The sequence below is a fragment of the Mus musculus genome, chromosome 16 (assembly GCF_000001635.26).
Source record: "Mus musculus strain C57BL/6J chromosome 16, GRCm38.p6 C57BL/6J".
Lineage (NCBI taxonomy): Eukaryota > Metazoa > Chordata > Mammalia > Rodentia > Muridae > Mus > Mus musculus.
In genome coordinates this window covers 37960117-37976058 of record NC_000082.6, presented here as the reverse complement: position 1 = coordinate 37976058, position 15942 = coordinate 37960117, and the positions used below count along the sequence as shown (strand labels likewise).

The following is a 15942-nucleotide window of genomic DNA, read 5'->3' as shown; positions in this document are numbered from 1 at the left end:
GGAATGGCCGGGAGTAGTCCGTGGTCTTGATCACTGAGCTATCTCTCCAGCCCTGCCACTGAGCTTTGATACACCTAAAAACAAATACAGGGTCATTCACAGCTCTGCTGTGCAACAATAAAGATTCCGACGTGGAGAACTTGTTGAATTTCTCCTTCAGTCCGCCGCTTTTGATCTTTGTTATAATGGGATTATAAACCTATGTCGTGCAAAAGTCCAACTTTATCACATTGCATGGTCATGGTGCCACAGGTCTGATCCGTTTGCTGTTTTGCCCGTTTCTAATGTTCGAGTTAAATGATCCGAATTCTGCACACCTCAAACTAATACTAGTGCGACCATTTGTGCTTCAACTGTGCACTGCCCTGCGTCTTTATCCCACTCAAGCCTCCTTCGAGGACCACCCAGAGAGATCAATGACCTTTCAACATCCCAAGCTTAAAATCCTTTAGTCACAATGATTTCATCCTACTTCGCCTCAGGGTCTCTGAATCCTGTGTCTTGTCGTTTGGAATAGATCCACTTCCAGGAACCTTAAACATATATATGTTCTTTTCTCTCCAACTTGAGGTAGGGACTCACTGTGTATCCCTGACTATTCTTGAACTTGCTATGCGTTCCAGGCTGGAATTGAACTCACAGAGATTCACATACCTCTGCTTGACCAGAGCTGGAATTAAAGGTGTGTACCACCACATCTGATCTTTTTAATTTTAAACCACAGTCCATTAAAACTTTAACTCCTTGTCTTCTCCTGAAAGCTGTTTCTCCACCCTCCATCTCCGTTTGCTTGGACCCAAAACCTTGGCGTCATTGTTGACTCTTCCTTCCTTCCCACATCCAATCTGTTGTGAAACCTCATTGGTTCTATTCTTGAAATACAACCAGAACTCAGCTGCTTCTTCTCTACCTCTGCTGCCACCAACTGATCAAAGTCTTCCTTGCAATAGCCTCTCAGCTGCTCTCCCAGCATCTGTCCTGGAACTTCCTTCTCTAAGGCGACTATAAGCCCCTGCCGGTGATCACCAAAGTGCTAGAGATCAGAGGGTGTCATGAACTGGCTTAATGTCCATGCGTTAGACAAGGAGGTCTGCTGGGTAACAGAAGTGGCTTCTGGGTGTCTTTCTGGACTTCTCTGGAATGGCTGAGGCTTCCCTGATGTTACTGCACACAGAAAGACCAGTTATTTTGGGGTCTCTATGTGCAATGCGTTTCTGCAGGCTATGGGTGTTGACCAAGCTGAGTCCTCACTGAGGAGTCTCGTGTGGGTGAGGCTCTCCTGGGCTTTCCTCTCAGCATAGCGATGAAGGAAGCCTGAAAATAAACGAGAGATCCTAACAGGGTATTTGTGAAGCTCTGTGCGCTCTCAGCCTCTGTTTCTAGGAAACCGAAGGGTCTGTGGGAGTATTCATTCACATATGCATGTGCACACGTATGTTCACTTGTCTCCAATGAGATCAGGCTACTCCAAAAGCTCTTTTCCATTGGCGGAATCCTTCCAGGGGAATTCTCCTAGGAAATGCTTTTGTCTAACACACCTCCCAGGTCATGAGGCTCAGCTCTGTGAGGTAGACCTCATCTTTGACCACACAGCTTCCTAACTTTCAGTGGCTGTTAGTGACAGAAGTGAACAGCACACATCACTCTCCCTGGCTTCAGAAAACCTGCTCATCCTGGACCGTCCAGCTGTTTGCAGCTGGACAGGGGAAGTAATAACTTCTTTTATATCCTTAAAGCCTCGAGTGCTGGGTGGGCCTGGCCTCTCTCAGCTCAACTGCTTTTCTGTAGTCCTCAGTGCTTGCACAGATTTATTTTAATCTGGAGAGGGGAAAATTTCCACCCACCAGCCTGTCATTTTGGACCTACAGTCACTGAAGCTATAAAGGACCCGGAAGGACAGGGCTACAGAATAAACCAAACGATTAGCAGTAGTCAAATCCGATGAGACCCAAGACGCCTTCCAGCTCCTTCCTTTTCAAATCATTTGAGCCACTGCGTCTTTCCCCTGCTGCAGGCTTATCAGCAAGCCAGTCACGTGCATTTCTGCCTCACTTCCTTAGCCAGTAAGAACAGACTGACCTGGATTCCAGAGATGTGGTGGATTTTATAGCCCAATCAACCGATCATCCAAATATAAGCTTTAGTTATTAAGCACAAAAGAAAACTTGCCAAACGTCCTGGCCCCAGATTCTCCTTTAGCCGATGGTCTCAGTGTCCTGTGCTTTCCTGGCAGCTCCTCTCATTCATGGCCATTTTTGTGTCAAACATTAATTCCTGAATAGGAACCTATCAAAGCATTAAGAAGTGGGAATGGCAAAGCAGATGGGACAGAACCTCTGCCCTCAGCTCGTGAGGCTACCTCTTCCCCGGGTTTCAACATTTTCACTACAAAGATTCCTTTCTTATTCCTCTTGTAAAATAGAATAAAAATGTAATTCAACACTAACAGTTCTTTTCTCTCTATCCAGGGCAATTTAACACACACACACACACACACACACACACAGTCTCACACACACACACAGTCACACACACACACACACACACACACACACACACACACGAATGGACTCACATACACGTGTATGCAGGCACACTTGTACACCGTGCACGCGCACACAGACACAGACAGACAGACAGACACACACACACATGCACACAGGCATACTTACACACCATGCACGCACGCACACACACACACACACACACACGAGAATATATAGATTTAAATTTTTAAAAATTACATTTCTTTGTGTGTGCGTTGGCATCTGTGTACCATGTCACACATGGAGGGTTCAGAGAACAACTCACAGGAGCTGACTCTGCCCTCCTGTCACGTGAGATCTCAGAGCATCCAGCTTAGTGACAAGTGTCGTTACCTGCTGAGCTATCTCCATGGCCCATATTTCATATTTCAGAATTCATAGCTCTCCTGGGCTACAAACATAAGAGAATACCAATTCAAAACTGCATCCTTGTAAGCATTTTAAAAGCTGAAATACGGAAATTTAGACTTCCATTTCAGAGCAAACGCCTGTTACCTCATTGTGTGGGCTCAGGTGTAGGACAGTAGTGAAAGGGACAGGGAAGACCCCTAGTGAGCAGAAAGGGGAAGCAGAAAGAGCTCTTATTGAGGAAGCCTGCTTCATCTAGGAGTATTATGGTTGCATTTGATAGTGATTTTGAAACCAAACAAAACAACAACAACAAAAAAACCCCAAATTCCCAAATGTGTATTTCCACATCTCACACAATTGAAAAATATTTCAAATGTGCTTTTAAACAGCAAGAGGGGGCAATAGATACATAGGGGGAAAAATTCCCCTTTTCCTCAACTCTTCTACCCGAGGGCTCCAGTTCCAGACAAGTAGCAAATTGTTCACATAGAGATTTCCACTTCCGTTCTCCCTCCCACTGCAACTGTAGGAAAGGCCAGGGGTGACTTCTAGCAAGACTCTTGTAGCACTTCCAAAAAAAAAAAAAAAAAAAACGTCAGAGCAGCCGCCCTGGTTCTAAGTAGGGCAAAAAGCATAGGCAAACACCATTGGCCGACAGAAGTATCCAATCACAAGGCGCCAGCTCCCTGGTGACTTGCAAATCCATCTTTGCTCTCTTGTTTCTCCCTGTACAGTTTTCAGGTTTATTACAGCAGGAGAATGGCCGAGGTGTGTCTGGGAATCTTTGAGGAATGCTGAATTCACGAATACTTGCAAGAATGGTTCTCTATCAGGCCAGAATCTGGGAATTTATGACCCCAGGGCTGAGTCTGGCCTAGCCTTGTACCAATGAGCACCTTGGATTTGGCTCTTTTAGTAGTACCTTATTATGTTATTGAATGCCTGTCAAATGAATTAATCATTAGATTTAGATGGGTGTTAGGGATCCAGGTCTTGGAAAAGTGGGAAAGAAGAGAACCACAAAGGAAACCTGCTTGCTCCCCTCTGCTCTGTCCCCACCAGGGCCCTGAGCCTCTCACCTGGCCCTGACTCCCATTTTAACGTGAAAAGACCTGCCTGTGGGTTTCCACCAGGTGGGGATAATGCTGGCACAGCTGACCCACAGATTCTGACTCTTGTTTCTTTCCCGAATGGGTCCCAGCTTCCCAGGACCCTGCTCAAACCTCCCTGATTAATGAACCCTTTCCAGAGGCCTTTTCTGACCCGGGTTTGCTAACGTGCTGTAACAGTGTTAGTAGGTCACCACTTTTCAGCTGTCTCCTCAAAGGCCCCCGCTTGTCTGGCAGTGTCAGCAAGAGTGATACAGAGGGCCTGCCTGAGGTACACTCAGCCTGTGGTGCCCTTTACAGGGAGTCCCCTGGCTTCAGAACCCGTTGCTGGCTCGGATCTAGAACCTTGGCTGGTTTCCCATTATACCTCCTGATTTTACTCACTGGCTTGAATCCAGTTTGAATTCATGTTGCAGCTGGCTTTTGGTTCTTGGTTTCTGCTATTGTCTAGTGTCCTTAAGCCTTGGCCCCAGTGATGGCTTGGTGGTGTTGGCTCTGCATCTTGACAGACAGGGATTATACCTTCTATCCTATAAGCTGATGGAAAAGGAACAGCTAATTGTGTGTGGGAGTGCATGAGTGTGTATATGAGTGTATATGTGTGTGCGCGCGCACACGTGCACACGTGCACGCTTGTGTGCGCTTGTGTACATGAGTGTACTGCTTGTGGCAGCCAGAAGAGGGTGTTGGATCTTCTGGAGCTGGAGCTACAAGTGGCTGTGAATGTCTTGAGGTAGGTATTAGAGACTAAACTTTGGGTCCTCTGGAAGAGCAACAAACTCTGCTAACCATTGAGCCATCTCTCTAAGCCGCTAGAACTAGATTTTTAAAAAGGTAGAAATTAAGAAGTGAGAATGTTCAGGAAGGAAAATTATGGTAGTTTGAATATGCTTGGCCCACGAGGAGTGGCACTATTAGGAGGTGTGGCCTTGTTGGAGGAGGCCTAGCCTTGTTAGGGGAAGTGTGTCACTGTGGCGGTCAGCTTTGATGCACCTAAGCTTAAGCTCTGCCCAGTGCGGAAAAGACAGTCTTCTTCTGGCTACCTTTGGATGAAGTTGTAGACCTCTTGGCTCCTCCAGCACCATGTCTACCTGCATGCTGCCATGCTTCCCACCATGATGGAAATGGACTGAACTTCTAAAACTGTAAGCCAGCCCCAACTAAATGTTGTCCTTTATAAGAGTTGCCTTGGACATGGTGTCTGTTCACAGCAATGGAAACCTTATCTAAGACCAGAATGAAGCCAGGCACAGTGCTAACAAGCACCTTGATTTAGTGACTCTGGCTTAGGAAGGAATCAGACTTAATGACCTTTCCATGGAGTCAGAGGAATGGGCTGAAGAAGAATGACTGCGGAGAAGAAGATGGAGGTGCTAAGGAGGATGCTCTTTTAGGAGGCTAGGTGATGATAAGGGATGGGTGGGGACAAAAGCTTCAGAGAGAGGGACAACCAAGAGAAACTCTTCTGGGAGTTCTCCGGTCAACCTGTGTTTATTTTGATGGCCTACACAGGAATATCTAAAACCCAGAAAGATCCTTGATAACTGCTACCAGGTCTCTTCGGGAGGCTGCTTAGGTGTGGTAGTAGCTCCGATGTCCTTCTCAAACAGGGGAAAGGTGTGAAATTAGCTCGTTTGTAAGCTGAGTGTTTCCTGTGCCCACCAAAGCACCAGAAGATGCCACTGTCATTCCAGCTTCCTCCCTCGAATGGATTCTAAAATAATCCCCCTACCTGCTCTTACTTCTCTCTGCAGTACGTTTAAATATCTACCACATGCCCCTGATGCCCAGTTCCTTAACTGCCAGGCTCTGTGAGCCTGGCAGGCTCTCCTCACCTTTTGTATCCCTTGAGAAATGCCATTTTCTTCCATCAGGAACCACTGTGACTGTCACGTTTTCATATGCTGGCATTTCTGAAAGTCTTTCCCTTGCTCACTTTCTATGCTTTTGATAAAGTCCTTAAAAATAGTCTTTCCTTGTCCTGTGAATTTCAAAATCACCTTTTGATTTTTTTTTTTCCTAGCAAACACTTTTATTTTTCTTTAGCAGACATTAAGTATTGCAATAAGTGTTCCGGATTTATGGATTTAACTGTGTTGTGCCAGTCACACTTGCTTTAATCTTTAAGTTCACATGGTTACCTCATGAAAGCACCTCCTAGAAACAACTGCAGCTAGAAGGCAGGAAGATCTCTGAGCTCAAGGCCAACCTGGTTTGCAGAGCTAGTTCTGGAACAGCTAGGCTACACAAAAAAAAAGGAGGAGGAGGAGGAGGAGGAGGAGGAGGAGGAGGTGAAGAAGAAGGAGAAGAAGGAGGAGGAGGAGGAAGAGGAGGTGAAGGAGGAGGAGGTGAAGAAGAAGGAGAAGAAGGAGGAGGAGGAGGGGGAGGAGGAGGAGGAGGCAGCAGCAGCACTAGATCATTTCTCTAACTGCAGGTGGTTTGAAACTTCCTGCTACAGGGTTGCTCATTCTGTCAAAAGCCCGTTTTAAACAGCTACTTGGCCTTTTGGCCCCATAAGCCACTTTACAATTTTCGTTTGAGTCAACTCTCAAATTGACTTGCATAATTTCTATGTTTCTGTGTGGTTAATGTTCCTGTGTTAGTATTATAAGTTTGGCCAGCTACTCTGGAGCAATGGTTTTCAAACACTTTAATCACCTGAATAGTTTTGGTTGGTTGGTTGGTTGGTGCCAAGAGCCATCTAGGAGAAGCTAAAACCTAGCAGGTGATCTTTCTGAGCTGGTTCTGCTATGGACTATAAATCTATGACAGATTTCTTTCTTTAGGCAAGGCTGAGGAGATTACATTCGAGGAAAGATTCCTGCTCTTAATATGTTTTATCTGTTATTATTAAATATATAACAATCACTAGGTATTGACCCACCCTTTTGAGCAGATTTCTGCAGACCTATGGAGATGTACTATCTTGTAGTGATGTTGTATAGACAAATAGATACGGTTTCTATAGAATTCCTGATTTGATTCAAATAATTTTAGGAAGAACGTTTTTAGAGATGCTCTTAGTTGCTGGAAAGATGTAATGAAGTTAGAAACAAAAATTAGGATGTGCACACTCCTCATATAGTAAGTAACGACTGCTTAATAAGAAACACAGTGAGCTTTCATAATTACACTAAAAAGAGAAATAGATTTGGGACAAATTTGTGTTCAAGGAAAAACATTTAGGTCCAAGGATAAAGTCACAGGTGTGCACTATGATAAGGCAAGGCCATGTGAAAACTGTTGCTTTGAACTTATTAACAAGCATTTAGAATGAAACACTGCTTTGAATCTAATATCAACATTCATCTGCAACTCCCATTTTATGCAACATCTTATCTCTGAGGTAATTTTCTGAAGTTGTTTTTTTTTTTTATCTAAGAAGGTATAAAAGACCAGAGAAAATAAATAAAGTGGGTTGGTTGAATGGTTTGGTTTGGGGAGCTTTGCCCCATCCATCCATCCATCCACCCACCCACCCAACCATCTATCCATGTATCCATCCTTCCTTCCATCCACCCATCTAAATGTTCCTGTCCGTCTATGTGTATGTGTGCAGGTATATGTATATAAGCATGCATGAATACTTGTGGAGTTGATTGTGACAGATGGTTGGGCCTGGCCCTACTGTGGGTGCATGAATGTTGGAATGTATATGTGTCTGTGCATATTTGCCTGTATAAAGCATCTGAATGCTTTTCCTTTCCTTCTTCTCTAGTTCACAGAGAGTTAACCAGCATAGCCAGAGAGGCTTCTGGCTGATTCACCAGAGAAAGGAGCAGCAGCAGGAAATCTTTTCACTTCATCCCTGGCTGTTGACTCTGAGCTGCTAAACACCAGAGACTGCAGTTTCTGGCCCCAGAGGAATTCAGGCAGCCTAGCTACCACTGCAAAGTAACTCTGACTTAAGACAGGTAAACATTTTACTATAGAAAAGGCAACCTTGAATATCTCACAAGACCAAGTCTTGCCCCACCCCACCCCACCCCACCCCACCCCACCCCACCCCACCCTACCCCACCCCTGCTAACACTTTTCCCTCTCTGCTACCTTCAGGAAAGAACCTGAAAGAAGAATAGTCAGAGCTGGTCCCCGGCTGGTTGGGTTTGTTTTTTTGAGACAGAATTTCACTGTGTAACCCTGGCTGTCCTAAAACTCATTTTATAGACCAGGCTGGCCTCGAACTCAAAATTCCAACTGTCTCTGCTTCCAGATAAAAGGTGGGATTAAAGGCATGCGCCACCACTGCCTGGCTCACCTGAATATTTTTTTAATGGCTGTTTGTTATTCTGATTTAAGTGATCTGGGAGCCAAGCCTAAGCATTATATTTCTAGAAGATGTATTTATCATTCATATATATACATATGTGTGTGTGTTTTGCCTGAATGTACACATGTACCACATGTGTGCAGTACCTACAGAGGCCAGAAGAGGGTGTTTGATTCTCTGGAACTCGAATTACCAATGGTAGTGAGCTACCACGTCAGTGCTGGGAACTGAACCTAATCTTCTACAAGAGCAAGGAGGAACTCCTAAGCTCTGAACCATTCTCTCTAGCTCCCAGCATGAAGACTTTTTTAAAAAGCTTCATAGGAGAGTCTAATGTAAACCAAATTTGACAACTACTAATTTAAGCACATTCCTAAAGTAATAAAACCTTTTTAGAGTTATCTAAAGATTTAGATAGGCATTTCTCCCGTGATGCTATAGAAACAACCAATGAGTATATGAAAAAACTCTCAGCATCGTTGATCATCAAGGAGATGCAAATGGAAACCACATGACACCACTTTATAGCCACCTGGATGGCCGAAATCAGACAGGAAATAACATGGGTATTGGTGAGGGTATGGAGAAGTAGAAGCCCCTGTAGACTGTTGGTAGGGTTGTATGTAGAATGGAGTAGCCATTTTAATAAACAGTTTTAAACTTAGGTCAAACAGTTGCCATACGACTCTGTTCCAAGGCAAGCAAATACATGCTCAGACAGCCTTTTACTAACAGCTCCGAAGTGGGCAGAACCGAGTATCTACTGACTGATGAATGGGTAACACACTGTGTGCCGTCCATGCGATGGGATGTCACTCAGCCACCAAGAGGAATGAAATGCTGACTGATCTACCCCATGGGTGTGCTTAGTAAACACGCCAATGTTACACTGAACAAGAGAAGCCACACATCAAAGGCCTCATTTTGTTTGACTCTATTTACATGACGTGTCCAGAATAGGCAAACCCACAGAGATAGAAAGAATAATAGGTTTTCAGGGGCTTGGTGTGGGGAGAAACAGAGAAAGTACCAAGAGAGTACGTTTTGGGATAGTGAAAATGTTCTGGGATTAGTGGTTCTTGAACATTAAACTTACAGTCTAATGATGTCTTCCCAGACGTGTGAGTTTTACCACATACCATTGAATTAGAAATTTTAGAAAGGCAGAGTTGATGTAAGGTGTGTGAACACCATCTACAAAGATGTCCACAGAGCCTCTGCACTCTTACTGTCTTCTCCAGGTCTGAGGGGCTCCTGTTTAAGCATGGTTGAGAACAATGCCCTTTGCGAAGCGCAATTCTGTTTTACTGGTTTTCCTATCTTAGCCTGGGCATCGGGACAGAATGGACAGAAGTCATCTAGATTTGCCTGATGCCCAGGCTGAGGTCTTATAGTACACCAATGTGGGATGTCTGGCGTTAGTCACTTCTAGGATAAGAGAAAAATAAGTTCTACAGAAGGAAAACTCTGTATGGCAGGGCCCCTAATACATAAGGATACACCAGTCTGAAGCTGAGAAAGAAGAAGACCAGAGAGGTAGAAAGAGATCCCCAGTGAGTATGGCAGAATAAGATTTTTGAATACTTGAAAGATAAACTACCATTTAAAGGTTTAGATACAAGCCCAGTGAGATGGCTCTGTGTATGGATAAAGGTTCGCCACTAAGCCTGATAACCTGAATTTGATCCCTGGGACATTCATGGTGGAAGGAGAGAACGGCTTACTGAAAGCTGTCCTCTGACTGCCCACATGCGCACTCAGGCTCACCATACAGACAAGATAAGTAAGTTCGTGCAATCAAAATAAAAGGGTTCAGATAACGTAAACTTAAGGTCTTACAGATAAAATGCCAACCTATGGTAGTGTGGAGAGCTCTTGGTGCCGTCCTCTAGGAATTTGGCAAGAATTTGACATTGGGCTAGCACAAGGAAATAGGCTCAAGATGAATACAGCTGAGAAATGTGTTCTTTGTATCTTGATGAGTCTCCTTAAGACCCTGAAGACAGTAATTGTGGGACCTTTGTTTATGCTTTGTTTGTTCTTTAACTATTTTGTTTATGCCTTAGGACTGACCATATTCTTTGTATATACCTAGAAGGATATAAACGCAGACTGGAAAAAGATGAACCCACTTCAGTTTCAGCACTGGCTGGGGTCATGTTTATCATGTCGTCTAATTGTCTTTTCTTTCTTTAATCTTCACTACCTCCCTCAAGGCCCTGTAGACTGACTGAGCTGGCTGGTCACAGTAGTGTTTAGAATGATCATTATACTCCAAGAGACTGTACAGGCAACAAAATATAATTTTAAAGCAACGTCTCCATCACAGACTGTCCAGAACGAACTACCTTTAATTGGTGTTTTTATGTGTCTTGCTTCGGGAGATAGTTCTAACTTGGCAGGCTGATGCTTACCTGCTTTCTCATATAAAGGTGCTTGGTGTTATTACCAGAGGTAAAAATATTGTCAGCATGGAGTTTTATATGGTAGCCAAAGAATTTAAATGACAAGAGTTTAGATTCTGGAGTCTGGGCAGACCCACAGCCAGATGCTGAAAACTTGAAATCATGGGCAGTGTGAGCAAGGACTGAATGAATGCACAAGGATGTGTATGACCAGGGGTCATTCAGGGAAAGAAAAGGATGGAGAGAGCTCACAAAAGAGCAGACTGTAAATATGCTTAAGTCTATCAGGCTGAAAACCTTCAGGGTGGGGACAGATAGGTCCAGGCTGGCTGGGACATCTTCCCCAGCACTAAGATTCTGGGCAGACAATGGGGCATCAGAAAGGAATGAACAGATCTTGACAGGTATGGTCTGCTCCCTTTAGCCTTTGCTCAGGGTATGCTGAACTGCTTTGGAGGCTCTTGGGACACATTCTCTACCTAAAGATGTGTTGACCAGATTAGGTCGCTGTCCAGGCACCGGAATGAAAACAGTCAAAAGCCCAGGCTCACGAAGCTCCACTGGGATTTAGGGCCAAGTTCTAATATCCAAAGGGTCATAGCTACTTTAATGTCCATCCAGGCTGGTGCCAGGGTCACCAGGGGTTGATCTGTAGGAGCTGTAGGAACATCTGCACAATAGAACTGTCTGGGGCTCAGTTTATAGTTTGAAGGTTGTAGATGGCCCTGCCAGAAAATGAAATTTAGTGCCAAATAAACCCAGGCTGTCAATTTTCTCAGGCCCAGAGCCAAGGAATTTTTCCAGGTTCTGGGGGAGGGGACTGAAGGGAACTTGGTTCCTTGCAATCCTAGGCTGGAGGCCATGTCACTTTGGAGTGAAAGTTCAGAAGGGAAAGAGTCATCGTGGTGTCCCAGAAACAGTGTGGCCAGTTGGTATTACTTTCTGCTCTTTCTCCTCCTCTCCTATTTTCTGTTAAAGGTCCAGGGTGTGTATTTAAAGATGTGTAGGGGAAAAAAAAAAGGTTTCTAGAAATCTATACTTACAGATAAGTGACTCCAATTTTCTAGTTCTTTTCTGCTGAGGCATGTTTTCCAACAAACAAAACATACTAATAAATCTATCAGGGGCAAGAAAGGCAGCGGGGGGACAGCTGCAGCTGCGCCATCCAGGAGTGACAATGATTAATTCCTACATCTGCTCAGTCAGATAGAAACAAAGGTCATTGTGAATAGATTAGCATGGCGATCACTGCTCCACCACTACAGAGAGACACATACATACAGACTCACACACACACAGACAGACACACAGACACACACACACAGAGAAAGAGAGGGGGGAGAGGGAGGGAGAGGGACACACACACACACACACACACACACACACGGAGGGAGGGGGAGGAAGGGGGAGGAAGGGAGAAAAGAGTCACTTGCCATCACACACAACACACACACACACACACACACACACACAGTGTGGGTGGGGGAGGGAGGAGAGTCACTTGCCATTGCCATTGAGAGCTGCAAAATTCAAAATGCTTGAAAATATGTTTACTATCTGGTGAAGTAATTTATTTTACAGATAAAAGTAAGCCCCAAGCCTCATGGGAAGAAGGGAGGCACGGGGAGGGATCAGGATTGGATTAATGTCAGACTGTTTTCAAATCTAGTTAGTACTCCAATCAAACGTGGATATTCGGTTACATTTCCAAAAGCAAAGGAAACAGGAAACGTTTGACTAAATCTTGATATGTTGATTTGGTCAGAGGAAAGGCAGCTGAATCCTTTCGAGTATCTGCCACACTATCCTACGCTTACTGTCCTGACAAAACGCCACAGAGTTGATGATTTTTTCTCACAATCCAGGAGGTTGGAAGCCCAGGATCACGTCTCAGGCAAGGCTGTTTTGTAGGGAAGCACCCCTTCTTGGCTCGAAGACAGCTGCTTGTCTGTGGAGTCCTTGCAGGCGGTTTTCTGGAGCTGCAGGTGCTTCTGCGATCTTTGCTCTTTGCACAACAGCCTTAAGGGACTAGTGCTGTGACCCAGTTTAACTTCATTTAACTTTAAAAATGCTGTCTCCAAATACAGTCACATTAGGACACATACAGTTAGTCATGTGTGAATTCAGGGGAGCACAGTGCTCATGACATCTTGAATTATTTAAATGGGGTGCTTGGAAGTTGACTCTTGGTCTTTGTGTTTCATAGTTCGTCCCCTGAAGGTACAGCTACTTCCTGTCCAGGACTCTTATAATTACAGATTCCTTTCTTTCTTTTCTTCCTCTTCCTCTTCCTCTTCCTCTCCTCTCCTTTTCTTTTTTTCCTTTTTTTCTTTTAACAAGACAAGGTTTCTCTGTGTAGCCCTGGCTGTCCTGGAAACTCACTCTGTAATTCAGGCTAGCCTTAAACTCAGAGATCCATCTGCCTTTGCCTCCCAAGTGCTGAGATTAAAGGCATGTGCCACCACTGCCCAGCCAAGAAATCTATTTTTTTTTAAAGATTTATTTATTTATTACATGTAAGTACACTGTAGCTGTCTTCAGAAGAGGGCGTCAGATCTCGTTACAGATGGTTGTGAGCCACCATGTGGTTGCTGGGATTTGAACTCTGGACCTTCAGAAGAGCAGTCGGGTGCTCTTACCCACTGAGCCATCTCACCAGCCCGAGAAATCTATTTTTTAAATGTGTAGTTTTGTGAATTACTGTAAAGCGAATATCTATGTGGTGATAACCCAAGTCCAAAAACGAAAACATTACCACCACATCATAATTGTTGCCTTTGCCTCTTGCTAAAGGCAAGACACTGCACTGACTTTAGCACTATAATTAGTGAATTCTGACTTCAAAGGGTTTCTTATGAAGGGGAAGCGTACAGTGCAGGACACTTCGTACCTGGCTTTTAAACCTGATACCTGGGTTAGCTATTTCCACTTTGGAGCCATCATTGGTAATGCAGTGGACATCCATTTACAAGTTTTGATGTGGAAGTACACTTTCATTTCTATTTCTCAGATATAGATCTAGGAATTTAATCATTGCCATTCAACATTTTGGGGGACTCTCAAAGGACATGCATAGCAACTGAACTATTTTACCTTCCCACTCATAGGACGTGAGTGTTATAACTCCACCATAAATACCCAAAACCACCGGCTAACTCTTTTATTACAGCCACCCCAGTGGGTGTGAAGTGGTGCCTTGATGCATTTTGATACATGTATCAGACTCCCGGCCCACCTACACTGTTTTCCAAGGTGGCTCAACCAATTTGCAATCTTTATCACAAGAGCGAGCTTATGCTCTGTATGAGTCTACTGTCTCGAAACACGGTGGACAGAGCTAGGTTTTTGTCTTTTTTTTTTGTTTGTCTGTTTTTTAAAAGATTCATTTATTTATTATATGCAAGTTCACTGTAGCTGTCTTCAGACACTCCACAAGAGGGCGTCAGATCTCATTACGGATGGTTGTGAGCCACCATGTGGTTGCTGGGATTTGAACTCAGGACCTTCGGAAGGGCAGTCAGTGCTCTTAACTGCTGAGCCATCTGGTTGTAAGTACTCTTCAAATTTCCAGGTAGAAGTCCTTTACCCAATATACAATTTTAAAACATTTTCTTTTTTATGATTTGTTTTCCTTTTATGTGCATTGGTGTTTTTGCCTGTGTGTCTGTCCATCTGCCCATCTGCCCATCTCTCTGTCTGTCTGTTTGTATGTCTGTCTGGGTGAAGGTGTCAGATCCCCTGGAACTGTAGTTACAGGCAGCTGTGAGCTGCTAAGTGAGTGCTGGGAATTGAACCTGGGTCCTCTGGAACAGCAGGTAGGACAGTATCTGGCTCTTAACCACTGGGCTACTTCTGCAGCCCCTTCATTCAATAAGCTCACTTCACTTTCTTCATGATGCTCTTTGGAGGCCAATAGAAAAGCTATTGTTGTTTTAAGATTACATATTTAGGGCTCGTGAAATGGCTCAGTGGGTAAGAGCACCAACTGCCCTTCCGAAGGTCCTGAGTTCAAATCCCAGTAACCTCATGATGGCTCACAATCACCCATAATGAGATCTGACGCCCTCTTCTGGGGTGTCTAAAGACAGCTACAATGTATTTACATATAATAAATAAATAAATCTTTTTAAAAAAAGATTACATATTTAATTATTTGTATGTGCAGGGTGGGGTGGGGGGCAGGGAGTCTGGAAGATAGGTGCAGGTGCCTGAGATCAGAGGCATTATATCTTCTGAAACTGGAGCTACAAGCAACTGTGAGCCCCCCACCTGGTATGGGGGCTGAGAACTGAACTCTGGCCCTTTGCAAGAGCAGTGTATTCTCAACCCCTGAGCTGTCTCTCCATCCTCTAGGGCAGGCACAGAAGTTTTACCTTTGGTGATCTTGAACTTATTTTTATTTTATTATGGGTGCTTTTGTTGCCATTTAGTGGAGTCTTTTGATAAACAAGTTTTTTTTTTGCATTTATTTGGTGTATGTGTGCACACATGTGTAGACATAGCATGAACTATGACACATGTTAACTGACATATATTATTTTTGGAGGTTTTCATCTTGTGGAAAAACCTCCATGATACTTTTAAAAATATGGTGAAGAAAAATACACAGAGTCAGGCGTGAGGTGGTACACGCAGTCTGGACGCTGAAACAAGAAGGCTTCCGTGAACTTGAGGCCAGATTGGGCTACACACTAAGTACCCGACTAACTAGGGCTACATAGCAAGACTGTCTCAAAAAAACAAACTCAAATCCAAAACAGAACAGAAAAGAAAGATAAATTCATCTGTATAAATATACAACTAAAACATTCACACCAAACACACCTCTGCATCCAGCATGCAGCTCGAGAAAAGAAGCCAACTTCTACTTGAGAAGCCTGCAGCTTGCTCGGCTGGTCCCCACCCTTTCTCTCCCTCTGACCCAGGTTCTGTCCTGACTTCTGATGGGTTAGCTTGCCTGTGGAATCACACAGGGTATAATCTCCATGTCTGGCTTCTCCTGATCTGTGAGGAGCGGGTGTGGCGGCAGTCCCAAAGGCGCCAGGGACTGCAGCTAAGTCATATGACTTGCACCTGACTTCCTCATATAAGCCACAAACATCTTGAGAGCTGCGCAGGTGTACCAGGATACCAGTGAATCCATTTTGATGGAGATATGCCCCTGCTGCCCTGATTAGCTGAAGCTGCGTGCCTGGTGAGGTGGCGTGGCCTGCTGTGCGTGGATGTGAACTGAGAGTATATAAGAGTGAGAGGCCCAGGGT

At 44.4% G+C, this 15942-nt stretch overlaps 1 protein-coding gene across 2 annotated transcripts in view; it reads right to left on the bottom strand.

Annotated features, from left to right (window-relative positions):
• Window positions 1-15942, bottom strand: part of Gpr156 (G protein-coupled receptor 156) — a 91346-nt gene that overhangs the window by 31472 nt on the left and 43932 nt on the right. The window lies entirely within an intron of this gene.